The sequence below is a fragment of the Musca domestica genome, unplaced genomic scaffold (genome assembly GCF_030504385.1).
Source record: "Musca domestica strain aabys unplaced genomic scaffold, Musca_domestica.polishedcontigs.V.1.1 58, whole genome shotgun sequence".
NCBI lineage: Eukaryota > Metazoa > Arthropoda > Insecta > Diptera > Muscidae > Musca > Musca domestica.
Window position 1 is genome coordinate 4475860 of NW_026712360.1, and position 19860 is coordinate 4495719.

Below are 19860 nucleotides of genomic sequence, written 5' to 3' on the forward strand. Positions count from 1 at the left end.
TCAATTTAATTCCCCGAACAATCACTTGTTGTGCGACTCTCTTTTTTCTCATTCTGTTCCCAGTGCTTGGACCCTGATGCTCAACGAAAATTGATTTCTACAAGTAGAAAAAACGACGCAGATTTCCAACATTGTTTGTATTGAGTATAATCAGAATTTTGCCAAATACATAAACAAATCGAAACAAAAACATTCGAAAAAATTCGAATTTTTCGAACATTTCATTATGTTTTCCTCAATTATTGGCTCAGTTGTTCGTTCAATGGGATCTCGTACAGATTCATTTGAAACACACACTTTTTTTCCTCCTGCTACGGTAAACGGTGAATTTTGATTTTTTTTCAGTATTTGAATTGAAAATTTTGTGATTTGTGTGTGCGCGTGTGTGTATTTTAAAAAATAAAATCGAAAAATAGTCTAGTTGGCCATTCAAACGAGTCTCCATAAAAAAAGAAATATATAGAGAAAAAATTCTCTACAATTAAGGCCTTTTTGGCGCCAAGCGTTGTCTGGAATTTTTGGTTGCGTTGCAATGTGTGTGTGATTTTTTTTTGATTTTTTGAAATTTTCAAAAATATGTGCTAAATTCTGTAAACATCAAATATTTAAAGTGTTTCAGTGGTTTTTGTTTGAATTACAATTACAAAATTGAAATTTTGGCTGAATGTTGTAATTTATGGTTTCTTCGTTCGGTTCGAAATAAAGACATCATTCATCACTCTGCGGCCTGCCAAATGTAAAGTAATTAAAAGGTATATAAATGAAATGCATATAATAAACTATTTAAAAGAATGAAATGTGAATTTACAGCAAAACAAATTAAGATTACCAAGGAAATGTGCCAAGCAAGTGGATTATATAAAATTGTGATAGAGGAAAATGATTTTGAAAATCTTGAGAATTTAAAAAAAAATAAAAAATGAATAAACTGAAAAAAAAATATTTAAAAAAGAGTAATATTTGTAAAACAAATTTGCTATGAAAAATTGAGAAATAAAATATTTCAAAATTAAAATAAATATTTTTTTAATAAAATATTGGAAATATTGAAACTAATTTGGAAATTCCGAAAAGTATTTGGAAATCAGTCTAGCTTCCGAACGAATTGAAGTAGATTGATAAATTTTTGCTCAAATGTATGTTATGTCTGCAGGACTTTTGGTATTGAAAATGGGTCATGTAGGTCCACTTCTTAGTATAGCTCCCATATAACGGTACCTCCCGATATTCGGTATTTTGATGACTTTGGAGACATTATTCACCGGAATGGTTTCAAATTTGGTATTTCATGGATATTCAAAATGTTGGCCCTTTTGTGTGGGAGGTCCCAGAAGGAATGGTCCGATTTCTACCATCTTTAGAACAGATCTTATGTTGACGGAAATATTGAGTGGAACCTGCTGTTAATTTGTCTGAGTGGAACCTGCTGTTAATTTCGCGTTTAATGATCTTCAAGAATATTCAAAATTTTGACCTCTTGTGGGGGTGGTATATGATGGAGTGGACCAATATTTTCCATTTGAGCACCTGATGTAGCACTGATGAAAATATTTGGATATTACGATGCAACAGGTTTGGACCAACTGGGATACTCCCTTCGAGAGTTATCGTGAGCACCAGCCAACCAGACAGGCGGACAGACGGAAGGACTTCGCTAGATCGACTCCAAATGTCCTGAAACGGATTTCAAGTTTTTTTTTTCATATTTTTTAATTTTTTTTAGTTTTTTTTATTATTTTAATTTTTCTACATTTTTTAGTATTTTTTTCTAATTTTTTATTTATTTTTATTTTTTTTATTTTCTGATGGTATAAAAACAGTTTTCTCACGTTCCATTTTTTATATATTTTTTTTAGATTTTTTACATTTTTTCTAATTTTTTTTAGTATTTTTTCTATTTTTTTATTTATTTTTATTTTTTTTTTATTTATTTATTTATTTATTTATTTTTCTTGTTTTTTTCTTTTTTTTTGAAAAAAAAAAAATTTAAAAGATCTGTTGAAGACACATTTTGGCCCCTCAACTTCACAGTGCTTCATATTCACATTGCATTTTATTTTATTCTCAAATGAAAGTAAAAATCTTATTTTGAAAGTAAGCCTCCTTGACTCTTCGTAATTTAAATGTGTCAACAAATTTGTTTGAAAACAAAATTCAGCCTCAGCTTTTTGAGAAATTTGAGGTTATACAAACAGGTTTTTAACTTTCCATTTTTTTAGTTTTTTTATATTTTTAATATTTTTTAGTTAGATTTTTTAATTTTTTTTATATATTTTAATAATTTTTTTTTGTTATTATTATTATTTTTTTTTTTTTTTTGAGTGAAAAAAGTTTTTGAAAAGATCTGTTGAAGACACCTTTCGGCTCCTCAACTTTACAGTGCTTCTTATTCACAGTGTATTTTATTTTAATTTCAAATGAAAGTAAAAATCTTATTTTGAAAGTAAGCCGCCTTGACTCTTCATAATTCAAATTTGTCAACAAATTTGTTTGAAAACAAAATTCAGCTTTTTGGGAAAATTGAGTGTATACAAACAGTTTTCTAACTTTCCATTTTTTAGTTTTTTTTAGTTTTTTTTTTATTTTTTTTTTTAATTTTTTATTTAGAAATTGTTTATCAAATTTTTAATCATTTTTGTATATATATATATTTTTTTTTTTTTTTTTTTTGGAGTGAAACATTTTTTTAAAAACAATTTTTTAAGACACATTTCGGTCCCTTAACTTCACAGTGCTTCATATTCACAGCCTTAGCTGTTTGAGAAATTTTTTAATTTTTTTATATTTTTTTTTTAGATTTTTAAATCTTTTTGGATTTTTTTTATTTTTTTTGAGTGAATTTTTTTTTTTTTTTAAAAATCTTTTGGTCCCTCAACTTCACAGTGTTTCATATTCATATTGTGTTTTACTTTAATCTCAAATGAAAGTAAAACTCTTATTTTGAAAGTAAGCCTCCTTGGCTCTTCGTAATTAAAATACGTCAAAAATTTGTTTGAAAACAAAATTTAGCCTCAGCTTTTTGAGAAATTTGAACAGGTTTTTTGAAACAGGTTTTTTAACTTTCCAATTTTTTTTAGATTTTTTTTTTTTTTTTTTTTTTTTTTGATTTTTTTTTTTTTAACTTTCCATTTTTTCGGATTTTTTTTAGATTTTTTTTAAATTTTTTTTTGTTTTTTATATTTTTTTAATCTGTTTTGTTTTTTTTTTTTTTTTTGAAGTGAAAAAAAAATTTTGAAGATATCTTTTTAAGACAAATTTTCGTCTCTCATCCTCACAATGCTTCGTATTCATATTGAGTTTTATTTTAAGTAATACTCTTATTTTGAAAGTAACCCTCCTTAGCTCTTCGTAATTCAAACACGACGACACATTTGTTTCAAAACTAAATTCAGCCTTCGCTTTTTGAAAAATTTGAAATGAAAACAATTACCTCTGAATTTTGTAGAAATTCTTCTGATTTTTTTGAATGTGTCTCCTTCATTTTTGTGTGATATATTTCCCATTTATTCTACTCTCACTCTCATCACTTTCCACAATGGGATTGTAAACAACAAACAATGCAGGCATACTTTTCTCTCTTGAGAGAGAGCGAGAGAGTGTGTGTGTGTGTGTTTGATTATAACTGGGAAAAAATACACTTTCAAATAAATATTTGCCCAGAAGAAATATATATCCCTCTTCAGCCACGATAAATATGGAAGTAGATTTTCCTCGGGTAACTGAATATATATGCTGCTGGTTAGCTTAGCAGTGTTGAATAACAAAGAAAATTGCTAGAAAAAATCACAACTAAAATAAAATTCGCACGACCAAAAAAAACCGACCGAAATATAGTACACCTGAAACTTGTTAAGTGCTGCCATGGAATTCATGGCATTTTTATGCAAAACTTCGACAATAAAAGCTTGGGGGAGAGAGAAAATATTTACATTCAGCGGGGTTTTTTGTTTGTTTGTGCGTTTTTTTGCCACTGAAACTAACATCAACACAACTAAAACTAGTCCCGGTGGCAGTTACACCAGCATACGGGCCCAATTCCAAAACCATTTCCCACCGACATTTTCAAGCCTTAACTCCTTTCTATTTGCCAACATATTCCACAGAATTTGATTTTTTTTTTGCTACCACGCAGCTGTTTTGGGTTTGGAGCAGTGAGGCGGTGTGGATGGGAAAATGTGAACATAAATCTCCAAACAATGCAATTGTATTGATTTAAACGCAACTTCCCTGCGCTCAGCTACCAAAATAGAAAAAAAAACATTTTAAGTAAATATTATGTTACTACTTAGCGTGCAATTTTGAAATAATTTTCAATTTGAAATTTAAATGGATTTAAGATTAAATGTTTTAGAATGCACTGGGGAGGACACAAAAATGTCTACTGCATAGAAGACCCAAAGGCATTCTATTCTGTAGAAGACAGTTAAAAACTTATTATCCATTGTCAGTTGAAGATCTCCTCACGTAAAGCTGAAACTCTTCTAGGCATATTCAGAAAATATATATAGGACTTCTCTTCTGAGAGGAGAATTCTAAGGCTTGATATGTGAGGAGGAGTTCTTTGTATTCTTACAGAGGAGCTTCTGAACTTTCCATAGAAGGGTGTTCACAGATAAAAATTATAGGCCCTCCCATCGAAGAGCTCTAAAACTTCCCCTAGAATTACTTTAAGAATTCTCCTGAAAGAGCTATAGATCTGTATGTTATATCTGAAAAAAATTCAAAGTCTTCTCACAAAAGGGCTCAAGGTATTCATATAGAAAAACTAGAGGAGGTCTTTTCGTAGAAGAAACGGTTTTATGTTTTTTCAGAGAAGGGTTCTAGGTCTTCTCATAGAATAGCTCGAGGAGGTCTTCTCATGGAATTACTCGAGGAGGTCTTCTCATAGAAGAGCTCCATGGGTTCTCCTCATAGAAGAGCTCGAGAAGGTCTTCTCATAGCAGAGCTCGAGAAGGTCTTCTCACTGATCTTGAGGACATCTTCTCCAGAAGAGCTTGAGGATGTCTTCTTAGAGAAGAAATGGAGGAGGTCTTCTCGTAGAAGAGCTATAGATCTTCTCATAGAAGAGCTATAGATCTTCTCATAGAAGAGCTATAGATCTTCTCATAGAAGAGCTATAGATCTTCTCATAGAAGAGCTAGAGATCTTCTCATAGAAGAGCTATAGATCTTCTCATAGAAGAGCTAGAGATCTTCTCATAGAAGAGCTATAGATCTTCTCATAGAAGAGCTAGAGATCTTCTCATAGAAGAGCTAGAGATTTTCTCATAGAAGAGCTATAGATCTTCTCATAGAAGAGCTATAGATCTTCTCATAGAAAAGCTAGAGATCTTCTCATAGAAGAGCTAGAGATCTTCTCATAGAAGAGCTAGAGATCTTCTCATAGAAGAGCTAGAGATCTTCTCATAGAAGAGCTAGAGATCTTCTCATAGAAGAGCTAGAGATCTTCTCATAGAAGAGCTAGAGATCTTCTCATAGAAGAGCTATAGATCTTCTCATAGAAGAGCTATAGATCTTATCATAGAAGAGCTATAGATCTTCTCATAGAAGAGCTATAGATCTTCTCATAGAAGAGCTATAGATCTTCTCATAGAAGAGCTAGAGATCTTCTCATAGAAGAGCTAGAGATCTTCTCATAGAAGAGCTAGAGATCTTCTCATAGAAGAGCTAGAGATCTTCTCATAGAAGAGCTATAGATCTTCTCATAGAAGAGCTATAGATCTTCTCATAGAAGAGCTATAGATCTTCTCATAGAAGAGCTAGAGATCTTCTCATAGAAGAGCTATAGATCTTCTCAGAGAAGAGCTCAAGGAGGTCTTCTCATAGAAGAGCTCTAGAGCTCGAGAAGGTCTTCTCATAGAAGAGCTCGAGAAGATCTTCTCAGAGAAGAGCTCAAGGAGGTCTTCTCATAGAAGAGCTCTAGAGCTCGAGAAGGTCTTCTCATAGAAGAGCTCGAGAAGGTCTTCTCATAGAAGAGCTCGAGAAGGTCTTCTCATAGAAGAGCTCGAGAAGGTCTTCTCATAGAAGAGCTCGAGAAGGTCTTCTCATAGAAGAGCTCGAGAAGGTCTTCTCATAGAAGAGCTCGAGAAGGTCTTCTCATAGAAGAGCTCGAGAAGGTCTTCTCGTAGAAGAGCTCGAGAAGGTCTTCTTATAGAAGAGCTCGAGGAGATCTTCGCATAGAAGAGCTCGAGGAGGTCTTCTTGTAGAAGAGCTTGAGAAGGTCTTCTTATAGCTATTCTCGCAGAGGAGTTGTAGTTTTTCTCCCAAAGCAGATGAAGTTCTTCTCTCAGATGAGCTGTGGCTTATCTATCCGAGGAGTTGTTGCTCATCTGTCATAGGAGCTGTAGCTCTTCCATCTTATTATATTCATTGAATGATTTTAAAATTTTCCATATTCGAAAATTTCCATATCCTCCACATTTATTTTTCACTTTTTTCAAACGGAAATGACATCTTCTTCCCATTAAATAAAAATATCAGAAAAATCTCTCCCCAAAGTGGTTGTATTTCTTTAGATTTGTGCAGTTGCCTTCATTTTCAATATTTACAGGTGAAACAGCAATTTACTTCGTAGGGGGGAGCACTGCATGTAGATGCAGCAGTCAAACTCTACATGATGCATACACGAAGGGAGAAAACAACAACAACAACAAAAATAAAAAAACAGAGCCCAATTCTATGGCCCAGCAGGTTGTCTGGCATCGAAAACAAGACCCAAACAGAAATAGCAGAAGCATGCAGCATGTGGCAGCGACAGCCACACCAACAGCAACAGAATGCTGTTGTTTACTGCAGCTGTTACAACGAACATATAAAATGGTTCGTTGATTTGGCCAGATACACACACACATACAGGCATAAACACACTGACACACTCTGCTATAGATTTGGCATACGGGTACGTGTGAATATGGATTTTCTAGAATTTATGGCCATTTCTCTTGGGTGTAAAGTCTCTTTTAAATCCCATTGATCTCTGATGCTTTAGTGGACTCCCTCCTCTCTCTCTTCTCCTCTCCATTACCGCTTCAACGACCGGAACAACAAAAAGACTGGCTGCAGTTGCAGCAAAGCCATAAAAATGAATTTAAATTCCATTGATGGCTCGGCCCTTTTTGCATTGCCTCCTAACTCCCCCCTTCCCCAAAAACGAGGTAGAAGTTTAGGGAAATTTTTTCTTGGTCTGCTGATTGTTAGATCCCTATTTTTTCCAACGGACCATGACAAAATTGAAAGGTGTTTTTTTTTTGTACCTGAATTTTTACAACAATTTATATATTTTCACTCAAAAAAAATGTTGTCGGCTTTATTTGGCTGGGTTAGTTCCGCCGCGAATACCACGGCTGTCTACATTTATAACCAGAGATAAATGTTTTTTTTGTGTTTACATCTCGCTTGGAGAATGTGTGTTTCACCCAGTATGGCTGTGTTGAAAATAATTGTTTCCACATTTCCAACTTCTCCCCTCTTCTTCTCTATTAAAAAAAGCAGGACCATAAAACACTTGCAGAGAAATTCTTAAAGAATCTGCAGTGGCAGACAGGTGAATAATGTAATTGGCCCAATAGCGCAAAATAAAGTTATACTTTTGGCCAAGTCAATTGCAGTGAAAATAGGAAACTTTAGTTTGAGAGCAATGCGGCAGAAGGAAAAGAAATTGAGGAGAGACCAACAGGTATTTTATAAAAACAAACTACAAAGAGAAGAAAAAACTTACAACCTTCAGGGGAGAGCGGTAACCTCATATTTGGGGGAAGAGATATACTGCTCTCCTGGGAGAGCTCCTCTTATGAGATGATCTGTAGCTCCTCTCTGAGAAAAGCTGTAGCTCCAATCTGATGAGACAACAGGTATTCTATAAAAAATATAAGTACAGGAAAGAGCTTACAACTTCCTGGGGAGAGGGCATACATCACTACTGGCAGACAGCTCTTCTGGGAGAAGAAGAGAGAGCTATAGCTCCTCTCTGAGTAGAGATGTAGCTCTTCTCTGAGAAGAGCTGTAGCTCCTCTCTGATGAGGGATGTAGTTTCTCTCTGAGAAGAGCTACAGCTTTTCTATGAGACGAAGAACTACAGCTCCTCTATGAGAAGAAGAACCCATCTATAAGAAGACCTCCTCGAGCTCTTCTATAAGAAGACCTCCTCGATCTCTTTTATAAGAAGACCTCATCGAGCTCTTCTATGAGAAAACCTGGAGCTCTTCTAGGAGAGGAGTTCTAGCTCTTCTATGAGAAATCCTGGAGCTCTTCTAGGAGAAGACCTGGAGCTCTTCTAGGACTAGGACGACTTATTCTATGAGAAGACCTCATTGACCTATTCTATGGAGAAGACCTCCTCGAGCTCTTCTATGGAGAAGACCTCCTCGAGCTCTTCTATGGAGAAGACCTCCTCGAGCTCTTCTATGGAGAAGAAGACCTCCTCGAGCTCTCCTATGGAGAAGAAGACCTCCTCGAGCTATTCTATGGAGAAGAAGACCTCCTCGAGGCTCTTCTATGGAGAAGAAGACCTCCTCGAGGCTCTTCTATGGAGAAGAAGACCTCCTCGAGGCTCTTCTATGGAGAAGAAGACCTCCTCGAGGCTCTTCTATGGAGAAGAAGACCTCCTCGAGCTCTTCTATGGAGAAGAAGACCTCCTCGAGGCTCTTCTATGGAGAAGAAGACCTCCTCGAGGCTCTTCTATGGAGAAGAAGACCTCCTCGAGCTCTTCTATGGAGAAGAAGACCTCCTCGAGGCTCTTCTATGGAGAAGAAGACCTCCTCGAGCTCTTCTATGGAGAAGAAGACCTCCTCGAGCTCTTCTATGGAGAAGAAGACCTCCTCGAGGCTCTTCTATGGGGAAGAAGACCTCCTCGAGCTCTTCTATGGAGAAGAAGACCTCCTCGAGCTCTGCTATGAGAATAACTTCGAGCCCTGAGAAAACTTTCGGCTTTTTTATAAGATGACCTGAATTCCCAATCCTTCTCCAAAATCATTTATCCTTTTATCCTTAATTTTTCTTAAAAAAATTACTTCGCAGGATTTTCATTTCATGCTCCTTAATGTGGAAGAAAATAAAAAAAGGAAACCGGATGGGATGAAAATATTAACTGTGAAAAAGTTAAAAACCTTCATTTTCGGCCCTCTTACGAAGGATAACACTTCGAAAGAGAATTTCAACGATTTCAATGCGTGCCTAGCAGTGAAAGTGAAAGAAAAAGCCGCGAAAAAAACGTGAACTCATTGAAATGAAAAGATTGAAACCGATTCAATCAATTGGAAATTATAACGCACACTTGCATACACAAATGCTTAAGGCGGCGATGGCGGCAGCTACTTAAATGGAGGAGAGAAAAAAAGAAAGAAAGGAAGAGGAAAAGTAAAAAAAAAATCCGCCGAAGAAGAAGAAAACAAGTAATGCCTATTAATTCAATAGCAGGGTATGGGAAAAGAGGAGGAGAACAAGAGGAGGAGGAACAGCAGGAGAAAATTGGTTGATATTAAGGCAATTAATGTGTCAAGGGGGAGCAACGGAGAGGATGGGTGGGAGGTAGTGGAGTGGAGTGTTAGCCATACCCATGGAATTAATGAACTCTGGCTGGATCTTGCAAATTTCATTTGTATGTGTTTTCCAGGGAATTTTGAAAAATTTTCAGGAACGAAAGTGAGATTTCTATGATTACGAGAAGCAGCATCAGACCTCCTTCCACTCACCGAGCATATCTCATCCTAGCCCCTAAGCATATTAGAAGAACATATTTTTACTAGAACATATTTTTTAAAATTTCCAAAGCAATGGCATTTAATTAAGTATTCGTTCAAATGAAGCTCCCTTAAATCTTTTGTTCTGGCCCATCCTTTGCCACTTTGTCCACGAGGAAGTGCTTACCGCAAACGCAAATTTTTTTTCGCATTTTAATTGTTTCAAAAAATTTCCGTTTTCAAATTGTTATGGTGATTTGCCAGTTTTTTAAATTTTTTTCTGTTTTTCTCTCAAAATCTCATCCAATTAATTAAAGCCAAGTAGTATTTGTTTTTAATTAATATAAACAAATAGAATGCGGGAAAATTCCGTTCGGGGGAAAAATTGAAATAAGAAGAACGTGCCTTGTTGCGACTACTAAAGCAGCAAAAACAACAACAAACACCCAGAGCCACCAGCCAGCAATTGCCAACATCACTGAGAGATGATTGAAAATGATGGCACGACGACAACGAACGACGAAACGATGACTAGTGCTTTTGTTATTTCGGAAATATTTAGTTGGCAAACTACTGTTATATGGCAGTGTGGCAGTGACTTGTGACAAGGAGGTAGAGGAGGAAGGGTAGAGGTTGTAATATAAATATTATTTAATTTTTTTTAAAGGAAAATCCTTTTTTCATTTTAAGATTTAAATTTTATTGAATGAAAGCAAAAAAATTTCGGAAATAGCATCAAATTTTAGAATAAGTTTAGATTTATTCGAATTGGTAACCTTAGGCACGAATTATGTCCTTCAAACGGCCAATGAAACCGTCACACGCTACCCGAATATTGCTCTGTGGTATTTTGGCCCATTCCCGGCGAAGAGCTTACTTGAGATGATCAACACTTCGGTATTTTTTAGTGCCAACCTTGCTTTCCAAAAATACTCCAGACACAATAGTCCAACGGATTGGTATTCGGAGATTTTGGTGGCCATTATGCGCTGGAAAAGAAGCGAGGAACCTTATTTTGAAACCATTCCTGGGTGGCGTGTGCTGAGTGGTTGCGATGGTGCTGAGTACTGTTGGAATGTCCAAGGTCAGCGGCTTTAATACACCTCCAGAATATTTTCGCGATAATATTGGGCATTTATTCTGATACCACGGTCGATTAATACGAACGGAGAGCGACCACCGGCTGTTATGGCGGCCCACACCATCACCATGGCCGGCTTGAGGCTTGAGTTCTGGTGGCCAACCGAAGGTGCACATTTTCAGCAGACCTCTTTGGCAAGTAAACACGATCATTTTGTTTGTTTACAAAGTGCCGGACAACGAATGTTTTCTCATCGGTGGAAACCAAATTCGGCTGTTCCTTTTGGATAAGAATATCACAATAACCTCCAAGAAGTCATGCCACCCTTCTTTTCAGTGAGAATAATCTGAAATTTTCTATGACAACTCTCATAGTTGTGTTTTAAGGTCCAAAAATTTAGAGTGGGAAGAATCGAGCTTCTCCCCTAAGTAGAGCCACAGTTGTTCTAAGAGATGTCCTCAGTTTTCCTTGTCACTGAGAAACATTTTTTCTCTGAGAACAACATGAGGTCTCCGGAGAGAAAAACCCCAACTCGTTTTGTGAGAAGACACTTATGTCTACTCTACATAGAGTCTCGGTCTCAGCAAGGAGGCCTCAGCTCTTCTGACGGCTTTGTTATACCAGGAGAAGACCTTTACTTTTTCCATGGGAGGAACATTAGCTATTCCCTGAGGAAGATTCTCAGATATTCTCTAAAATTAACCAAGAGCAGTGGGTGAGTGAAAACCTCTCGTCTAAAATTAGAAGATCCTCAGAGATACCCTAAGCCTGGACCCTCAACTTTTCTGTGAGGAAGTCTTTAGCTAATCTGTGACTCTTCCTCTTTAGTTTTTCTGTGAGAAGAGTTTTGGTTTTTCTGTGAGAGGATCCTCATCCCTCCAACAAGAACCCATCTAGCTATCTTACAGGAACGTCTTCAGTTCTTATTTATGTTTTTCTGTGAGAGAACTCTCAACTGTCTTTTTGTAATAGAACTTTAGCTCTCTCTCTCTCTCTCTCTCTGAGAAGAAATCCAGCTTAAATATGAGAATACGCTCAAATCTTCTGTTCAAAGGACCTCAGCTCTTCATTCACTCAACTTTTTGAGAAGATTGTCTACAAAAGATAGCTGTTCTATGAGAACAGTCAAAAATTCTCTTCGAAAAAAAACCTTCAAGCTCCCACATAAAAATACTCTAACGACGAACACCCTATAGCTTTTCTCTGAGAAGATTCCAGTTCTTTTGTGTCCTCAGCTCTTCTATGGAAATACTCTTAACTCCTCCATGTACAAATCCTCAGATCTTTTGGAAGAATACTAATCGCTCTTCTATGAGAGTATCAGCTGTGTTTCTCTTAGCATATTCGATGAGAGTTCTTCTCAGATGTTGAGAAAACCTCATTTGTTGTGGGAAATATAACATCAGCTCTTTTGTGAGAGTATACTCAGTTCTTATTTAGTCTGAAGACGTATTTTTTTTTTCTCGGTTAAAATAATGGTAAGACATAAAGCTCTTCTGTGAGAAGGCCTTCCTCTCTCAAACTGTACTGAGAGAAGACCTAAAGCCCATTAGAACAGCTTCATTTTTTCTTTGAGGAACTTCACGGCCTTTCTGTGAAAATAGCTTTATTTCTCCTTTTATCTCAGATTTCACATGCGAAGGCCCTTAGCTCTTTCCTTCTATGAAAATGATACTTTGAAAATATAACCTTCTATGGGAAAAATATTGGATTCCTTGAAAATATAGCCTCTGAAAATAGCTCCAGTTTTTTCCTTAGCTTAGGAGGTATTTTTGGTGTGTAAAGACCACGAATAGGCCTAAAGTTCTTCTGTGAAAAGACTTTCCTCACTTTCGTGAAAAGATCCACAATTCTAGTGGGAGAAGGCAAAATGCTCTTCTTTTTATGAGACTTTCTGTCTATGAGATTTCCTATGGAAACCTACAGAAAAACCTCAGCTTCAAAGTTGGCATATTGTGACGTTTTCTAAGTTGTCTTCTGTTCGTTGAAACAAGCTTTCAGGTCATCGTTTCCTTTCTATGCAGTTACTCCATAAAAACATCTTTCAAAAAAAGTATTTTTTCTTACTTTTATACCCTCCACCATAGTATGGAGGGTATATTAAGTTTTGTCATTCCGTTTGGAACACCTCGAAATATGCATTTTAGACCCCACAAAGTATATATATTTTATGTCGTTTTAGCGATGTCCGTCCCTCTATCCGTCTCAATCTAGCTTCCGAACGAAATGAAGTTGGTTGATACAATTTTATTCAAATGTATATTAAATCTGCAGGACTTTCAGGTCGTGTAGGCCGACGTTTTGGTATGGCCCCCATATAATAATACCTCTTTTTTTGTGGTATTTTGATAATTTACAGCCTATGACAGAAAATTGTCTGTGCAGGTCCACGACTTCGTATAGCCCCCATATAACGGTACCTCCCGATATTCGACATTTTGATGATTTTAGCGACATTTTTCAACGGAATTGTTTCGAATTTGGTATTTAGAGTTCGTAATGGGAACAATAGTATGTGACAGAAAATTGTCTATGCAGGTCCAGGTCTTCGTATGGCCCCCATAAAACGGTAACTCCCGATATTCGGTATTTTGATGATTTTACCGACATTATTTTCCGGAATTATTTCAAATTTTGTATTTGAAGTTCGTAATGGATACTACAGCCTCTGCCAGAAAATTTTCTGTGCAGGCTTATAACAAAATTTGCGTATGTAGGTCCACGTCGTCGTATAGACCTTAATATACGGCTAAAAAAATTAACAGAATTTTTAATGGATTTTAATTTTTTGAAAACTGCCAAATTTGTACCAAATGGTGGAGGCTATTCAAAGTTCGGTCCGGCCGAACTTACGGTTTTTTTACTTGTTTTACTTTTATTTCTTTTTTTTATTTTATTTTATTTTTTATTTTTTTTTTTTTTTTTTTTTTTTTTTTTTTTTTTTTGATAGACTCATTTCTGACATATCCTATCGCAATAACATAATTGCCAATCACTAAATTAATTAACTGTTATACAAAACTTTTTTTTAATTCATTACCAATTGTTGCATTTTCCCTCATCGTCAGAATCAAATTAAGCGAATGGCGTAATTTTTCATGCCACCCCCAAACAAAAAAACCTGCGTCATTACCAGCTGAAATGTGTATGTGTCTGTGTCTCAGTGTGTGTTGTGCGTTCAATAACTGACCTCTGAAACCTTTCAACACCAATGGCAGCGGTTGGTCATTTATTTATTTCGAAATAAGCTCATAAAAACGAAAATGTTATTTGTTTTGTTTTTTTTTTTTTTTTCGCAAATTTCTTTATTGTTGTTGCTGGTGGAAAGAAATTTTAACAAATTGAAAACAACAAAACAAAACATAACACACACATACACACCATATGATATCATCATCGTCATAGCCAAATAACAGAAAAAAGCCAACAACATCATCGTATTGAACATTTCAAATAACATTTAAATTCTAGGTTAATGTCATGCAGCATTCTCCCACCCCAACCCCCGCCATCCATCCACCTTCTAAAGTGGTTTCAAAAATTACGTCGTTCATTAGGCCCCACAAAAAGAAAATGACTTCATTATGTGAAAGTTAGTAGTTAGAGGGAGAGAGGATGAGAGGCGAGAGGGGTTTGGAGGGTGAGCAACGTTAACTACCTTATCATCCGTAATAATTTAAGGTTCTAGATAACAAATGCTTGGTGTGATATTTTCATTGTTGTTGTTGTTCCCATTCCATTTACCCATTTCTTATCAGTCAAATGGCGTTTGCAATGAGCCATCGTATTTCAATTGCAATTTAACTCGAAAATTAAAAAAAAAAACAATTGATGCATTTAATAAAGATAAGAAATACATTTGGTGTTGTTGTTGTTGTTTGTTTGTTTCCTGGAAATTTACCGGTGAATTTTTCAAATGCTATTTTGTGGCTGTAAACATTTTAGGGCAGGGGTATAGAAAACGAAACATTTTTATTTATTGGGGAACCTTATACTTGAATTTAAAGACATATATAATTTCATCGAATGTTATCGGAATGTAATTTAAAGCAAAAATCATCGAAAAATAGCAAAAACTGAGAGTATAACAGTTTATAACAGTTTTATGAAACTGTTATACTACGGAAAAAAGGACTAGTTTTGAGTTCCTAATAGGTTCTCAACATTGTTATGCATTTAAAAATATTTATTTTTACTATATTGCACAGTATAACAGTTAAAAATTCATTTTTTCATTAGGCAAATCCTTTGTTTCAAATTTTATAAATTTAAAAATGCCTTACATTCCCTCGATAAACAGTTTTCTAACAATATTTCGCTCTTAGAAATGTGTTTCTATTATTTTAGTGCTCAGTATAACAGTTTGCAGAAGCTAAGTATAAAATTCGTGATTAATAGATATATTAACATCGATATCAAATCGAAGACCTCACTGGAATAATTTTTAAGACATAATTCAATGAAAATTAAAAAAAATCGTGTATAACAGTTTATAACAGTTTTATGAAACTGTTATACTCCCAGAAAAGGGTTTTTCCTAAAAGGTTTCCAACATTGTTAAGCATTTAACAATAATAATTTAATTAAAATAATAATAATTTTTAATATATTACACAGTATAACAGTTAAAAGGAGGCCCTTTTCATTTTTCATTGGACAAATCATTTTATTACACCGTCATACATTTAAAAATGGCATATTTTCCCTCCATTTACAAAGTTCTAACAATATTTCGCTTTTCGAATTTTTTTTTTATTATAAAAGTGCTCAGTATTACAGTTTGCAGAAACTAAGGATAAAATCCGCATTAAATAGATACATTAAAACAGAAATCAAAAATAGAAAACCTCACAGGAATGATTTTTAAGACATAATTCATTGAAAAAATGAAGAAAACTTGTGTATAACAGTTTATAACAGTTTTATGAAACTGTTTTAAATTCGAAAACTGATTAATTTACTGTTTTTTAACGGTTCCCCCACGTTATTTAGCCTTCGGAATTGTTTATTTATTATTATACGACACAGTATAACAGTTTGCAAAAAAACGTTTAATTATATGTTCAAAGGCTTTTCCATAGAAATTATTAGAAAATCTCGATAAATTAATGATATCTTGGTGGAGGATCGTCCTCATTAACTCTTCAGTTTTTGGACATTTACAGATAATTTTTCCTGTCAACATTTTATGACTATTTAGGCTATACAAACTGTTATACGCATTTGAGGAGTCTTTAAAAATGCATCAAAATTGCGGAAAGCTATTGTTATGTATTTTTTATAACCTATTACGGCTTAAAAATACGTTCCTCGACAAAGTTATGCATTTTTAACTGCCACACTCTAGTATAACAGTTTGGAAAAATTGTTATAATGTCCAAAAATGTTTTAATATTTGAGCAAATATTTTTTTTAATTAGGCCTAGAATGTTCATATCTCAATTAGTTTCAAAATCTTTTGAAGTTATAGCAGTTGAAAATGTGTTATAAAAGAATAGTCTCATTATAACAGTTAAATATTTATTTAGACAGTCCAAATAACCAAGTAAAATATAAAAAAATAAATTTTTTGCTCAAAATCAATATCTTAGTTGAAAAATTAACATTTTTCTTGTTAAAAAATTGAGTATAACAGTTTTGGTAACTGTTATAATATTTTTTGAGAGTACAACCAACATATTGTCGTCTTAAAACCCCATCAGAAATCAATTATATGTACATTAAACTATTTTACTGTAGTATAACAGTTTTGGAAAACTGTTATAACTTTGAAAAAATATTATAATTTATGTATTTTTATCAAATTTGAGGTTTTTGCACTTTGTGTTTGTTGAAGAAAAATTCCATTTCACAACTTATAACAGTTGGAAATGTGTTATAAAAGAAGGGACATATTATAACAGTTAAATATTTATTCAGACAGTTCCGACAACCAAGTAAAAAGTTAGGAATAATAACATTTCTGTTTAAACCTTTATTCAAGATGAAAAATTAAAATTTTTCTTGTTAAAAAATTGAGTATAACAGTTTTGGTAACTGTTACAATATTTCTTGAAAGTAAGACCAACCTATCTTTGTCTTAAAAACTCTTCTGGAAATACTTATAAGTACTTAAAACTATTATACTGCTGTATAACAGTTTTGGAAAACTGTTATAATTTTTAAAAAAGTTACAATTTATGAATATTCATCAATTTTGATGTTATTTCATTTTGTCTTTGCTAAAGAAAAATTCAATTCCATCAAATATAACAGTTGCAAATGTGTTATAAAAGTAAGGGCAGTTATAACCGTTAAATATTAAATAAGACAATACAATTAATCAAGTAAAAAATTAGGAATAATAACATATTTTGCTCAAAATCATTATTCTAGTTGAAAAATTAAAATTGTTAGTGTTAAAAATTGAGTATAACAGTTTCGTTAACTGTATATATATTGCAAACAACATATTGTCGTCTTAAAATCCCATCTGGAATAAATTATATGTACTAAGAACTTGTTTGCGGCAGTATAACAGTTTTCGAAAACTGTTATAATTTTGAAAAAAGTTACAATTTATGTATTTTCATAAATTTTGATGTTATTTTACATTGTGTTGGTTGACAAAAATTTCCATTTCGCAACTTACAACAGTTGAAAATGTGTTATAAAAGAGAGGGCATGTTATAACAGTTATTTAACTATAGAGACAATCGAAATTCTTCGGTAAGAAATTATGAATCTTAAAATGTATTGGGTGTAAATCGTATTTTTAGTTGAAAACTTCAATTTTCACCATTATATTATTGAGTATAACAGTTTTTGTAACTGTTATACTCTTTACTTTTAGTAAAACCAGTATATTTTCTCCTTGAAATTGCTTCTAGAATAAATCCCTTCATTTGAAACTGTTATACAGCACTATAACAGTTTTCGAAAACTGTTATAATTTCGAAAAAATAGTTAAAATTTTCAAATTTTCCTCTTTTTTAGTAATATCTCATTCTGTGTTTACTAACAAAAAATTCCGTTCAACAAATTTTCCTGGCCATTACACACTTAATAAACAAAACTTTCGAATTTTCAGTCTGGGGGTGCACTTTTCCTCAAAAAAAAAGAAATATTAGCTAGCCATTAGAAAAAATTTAATGCATTAACATTTTATGACAGCTATATAAACAACAAATCCGAAAAAAAGTATTGAAATTTTTTTAAGTTTGAATATTACTGCATTTTGGGGGAGGCAAGTCGCCGATCTCGTTGTCCATATTTGATTTTTTTTTTTTTGAATAATTTTTTTTTTCAAGATATATTCACATGGGCCTACCAACCTAACTACCTACCTATATATCTATATCTATATATTATAGAATTTTCATACGTACGTCTGACCATACCAAAAAATAATTTGTTTATTTTATTGTCTACTTTGACTTTTTGTTTATTTTTAGAATTCTTGTGTTTTGGCCAAAAAAACAAAGACGACCAGCAGCAGTGGCAGTGCGGTGTGGTGTGGTGGTGGTGGCAAAGGCAACAACAAAGAATTTGGTTTTTTTTACGCTATCAAATCAGTTGGAAAGTCAAAACAACAACGTCGAACAATTCTGCCAACAGAGAAACAAAAGAAAAATCACTCAAACAAAATAGAAACGCCGTACAAAGAACAACACAAAGATCGGGACGCGCGCTTTCAAAATAAAACGTAACAAAGGAAATAGGAAAACAATATGAGAATTACAACGGCCACGAGTTATAGTTAGTAGCTAAATAGAATAATAACAAAAACAACAACAAAAGCATCAAAAGACCACAACTAAATATCAATTCCCCCCAAGAGAGCAAGAGAGAAAACAGAACAAAATTGAGACTTTGACCACACACCAAAAAATAATGAAAACAACAACAAAAACAAAACTGGCAACACAATTGGTACCAGGGAACCATTAGCCACCGACAACACAGAGCACATTTCCCTATATTTCCGCCAATCTCTCCCCAAAAAAGAATAAAATAATATAAAACTACAACAAAACATATCTCAACCCCATGCCCAAAAACACACACACACATACATAGAGACACACCTACACCCGAATTTTGAAAAGAAAATCGCCTAACAAAAGATTCCGCAACATCGAGGGAAAACACGAAATTGCCAAAATAAAATTTTCGGAACATTTTCAAGAAAATTAGTTCGAAGTAAAACTTGATGCCGGGCACAACACGGGGCACACGAAACAAGCGAATTGAAAAAAAAAGCACATGCCTGCCATACATCACGCACGTACGGCTGCACGGGGTAAGGCAGTGGCAGAAACGTCATTAATGTTTACAACAACAACAACACCAACAACGTCATCGTCTTCGTTTCGTTTTCCTGAAATTTATTTTAGTGGCAGTGCTTTTCCTTTCTCATTTCGTTTTTCAATAAAGAAATCAAAAAAATACCAAAAAAAATAATAACAACAACATCCCGAAAAAAATATAATAGAAATATCACAAGAAAATAATAATAATGAATATCAAACATAACGGAATATGAAACATGAAAACATAAAACAAAAAAATAACAATTTGTATGCAAAACAAAAAAGTAGAATCCGACAATGAACGGAAATTAACAAAAAATGTAACGAAACAAAAGCAAAGCTAATGGAAACAAAATTAAATGGGAAAAAAATTAATAAATCATTAGTGAATAACAAAATAAATAAATACACATAACAGCAGTAAAAATTCAATCAAAATTGAGAAAAAAAAATATTCAAAAATATTTGAGCAAAAAAAAAAATTAAAAAATGTAATAAAAATATTTGAAAAAATGGAAATTTAAAAATTATTTTTTTAATGAAATGAATATTTTCTAACAGCTTTTATGTGCCGTGGCCTTGAAAACTATTTAAATTCCACATCCATTGTATTTTCCCTTGCAAAAAATGCAAAATTTAAACTATTATACTGCAGTATAACAGTTAAACCAAACTGTTATACTGTATGGAAATGTCAAAATTCAAACCCTTTTAACGTTCCTAGCAATACCTCAAACTTTTGCAACTGTTATACATCAGTATAACAGTTACATCAAACTGTTATACTGTATTAAAGCGTCAAAATCCGATGC

The 19860-nt window shown here is 33.7% G+C and overlaps 1 long non-coding RNA gene across 1 annotated transcript; it reads left to right on the forward strand.

Moving 5' to 3' along the window:
• The first annotated feature begins 255 nt into the window (after nt 1-255).
• On the forward strand, nt 256-18440 carry LOC105262508 (uncharacterized). Its single transcript, XR_891811.3, has 2 exons — nt 256-752; nt 18191-18440. It is a non-coding gene; the product is annotated as an uncharacterized LOC105262508 (long non-coding RNA).
• The last annotated feature ends 1420 nt before the right edge of the window (nt 18441-19860 follow it).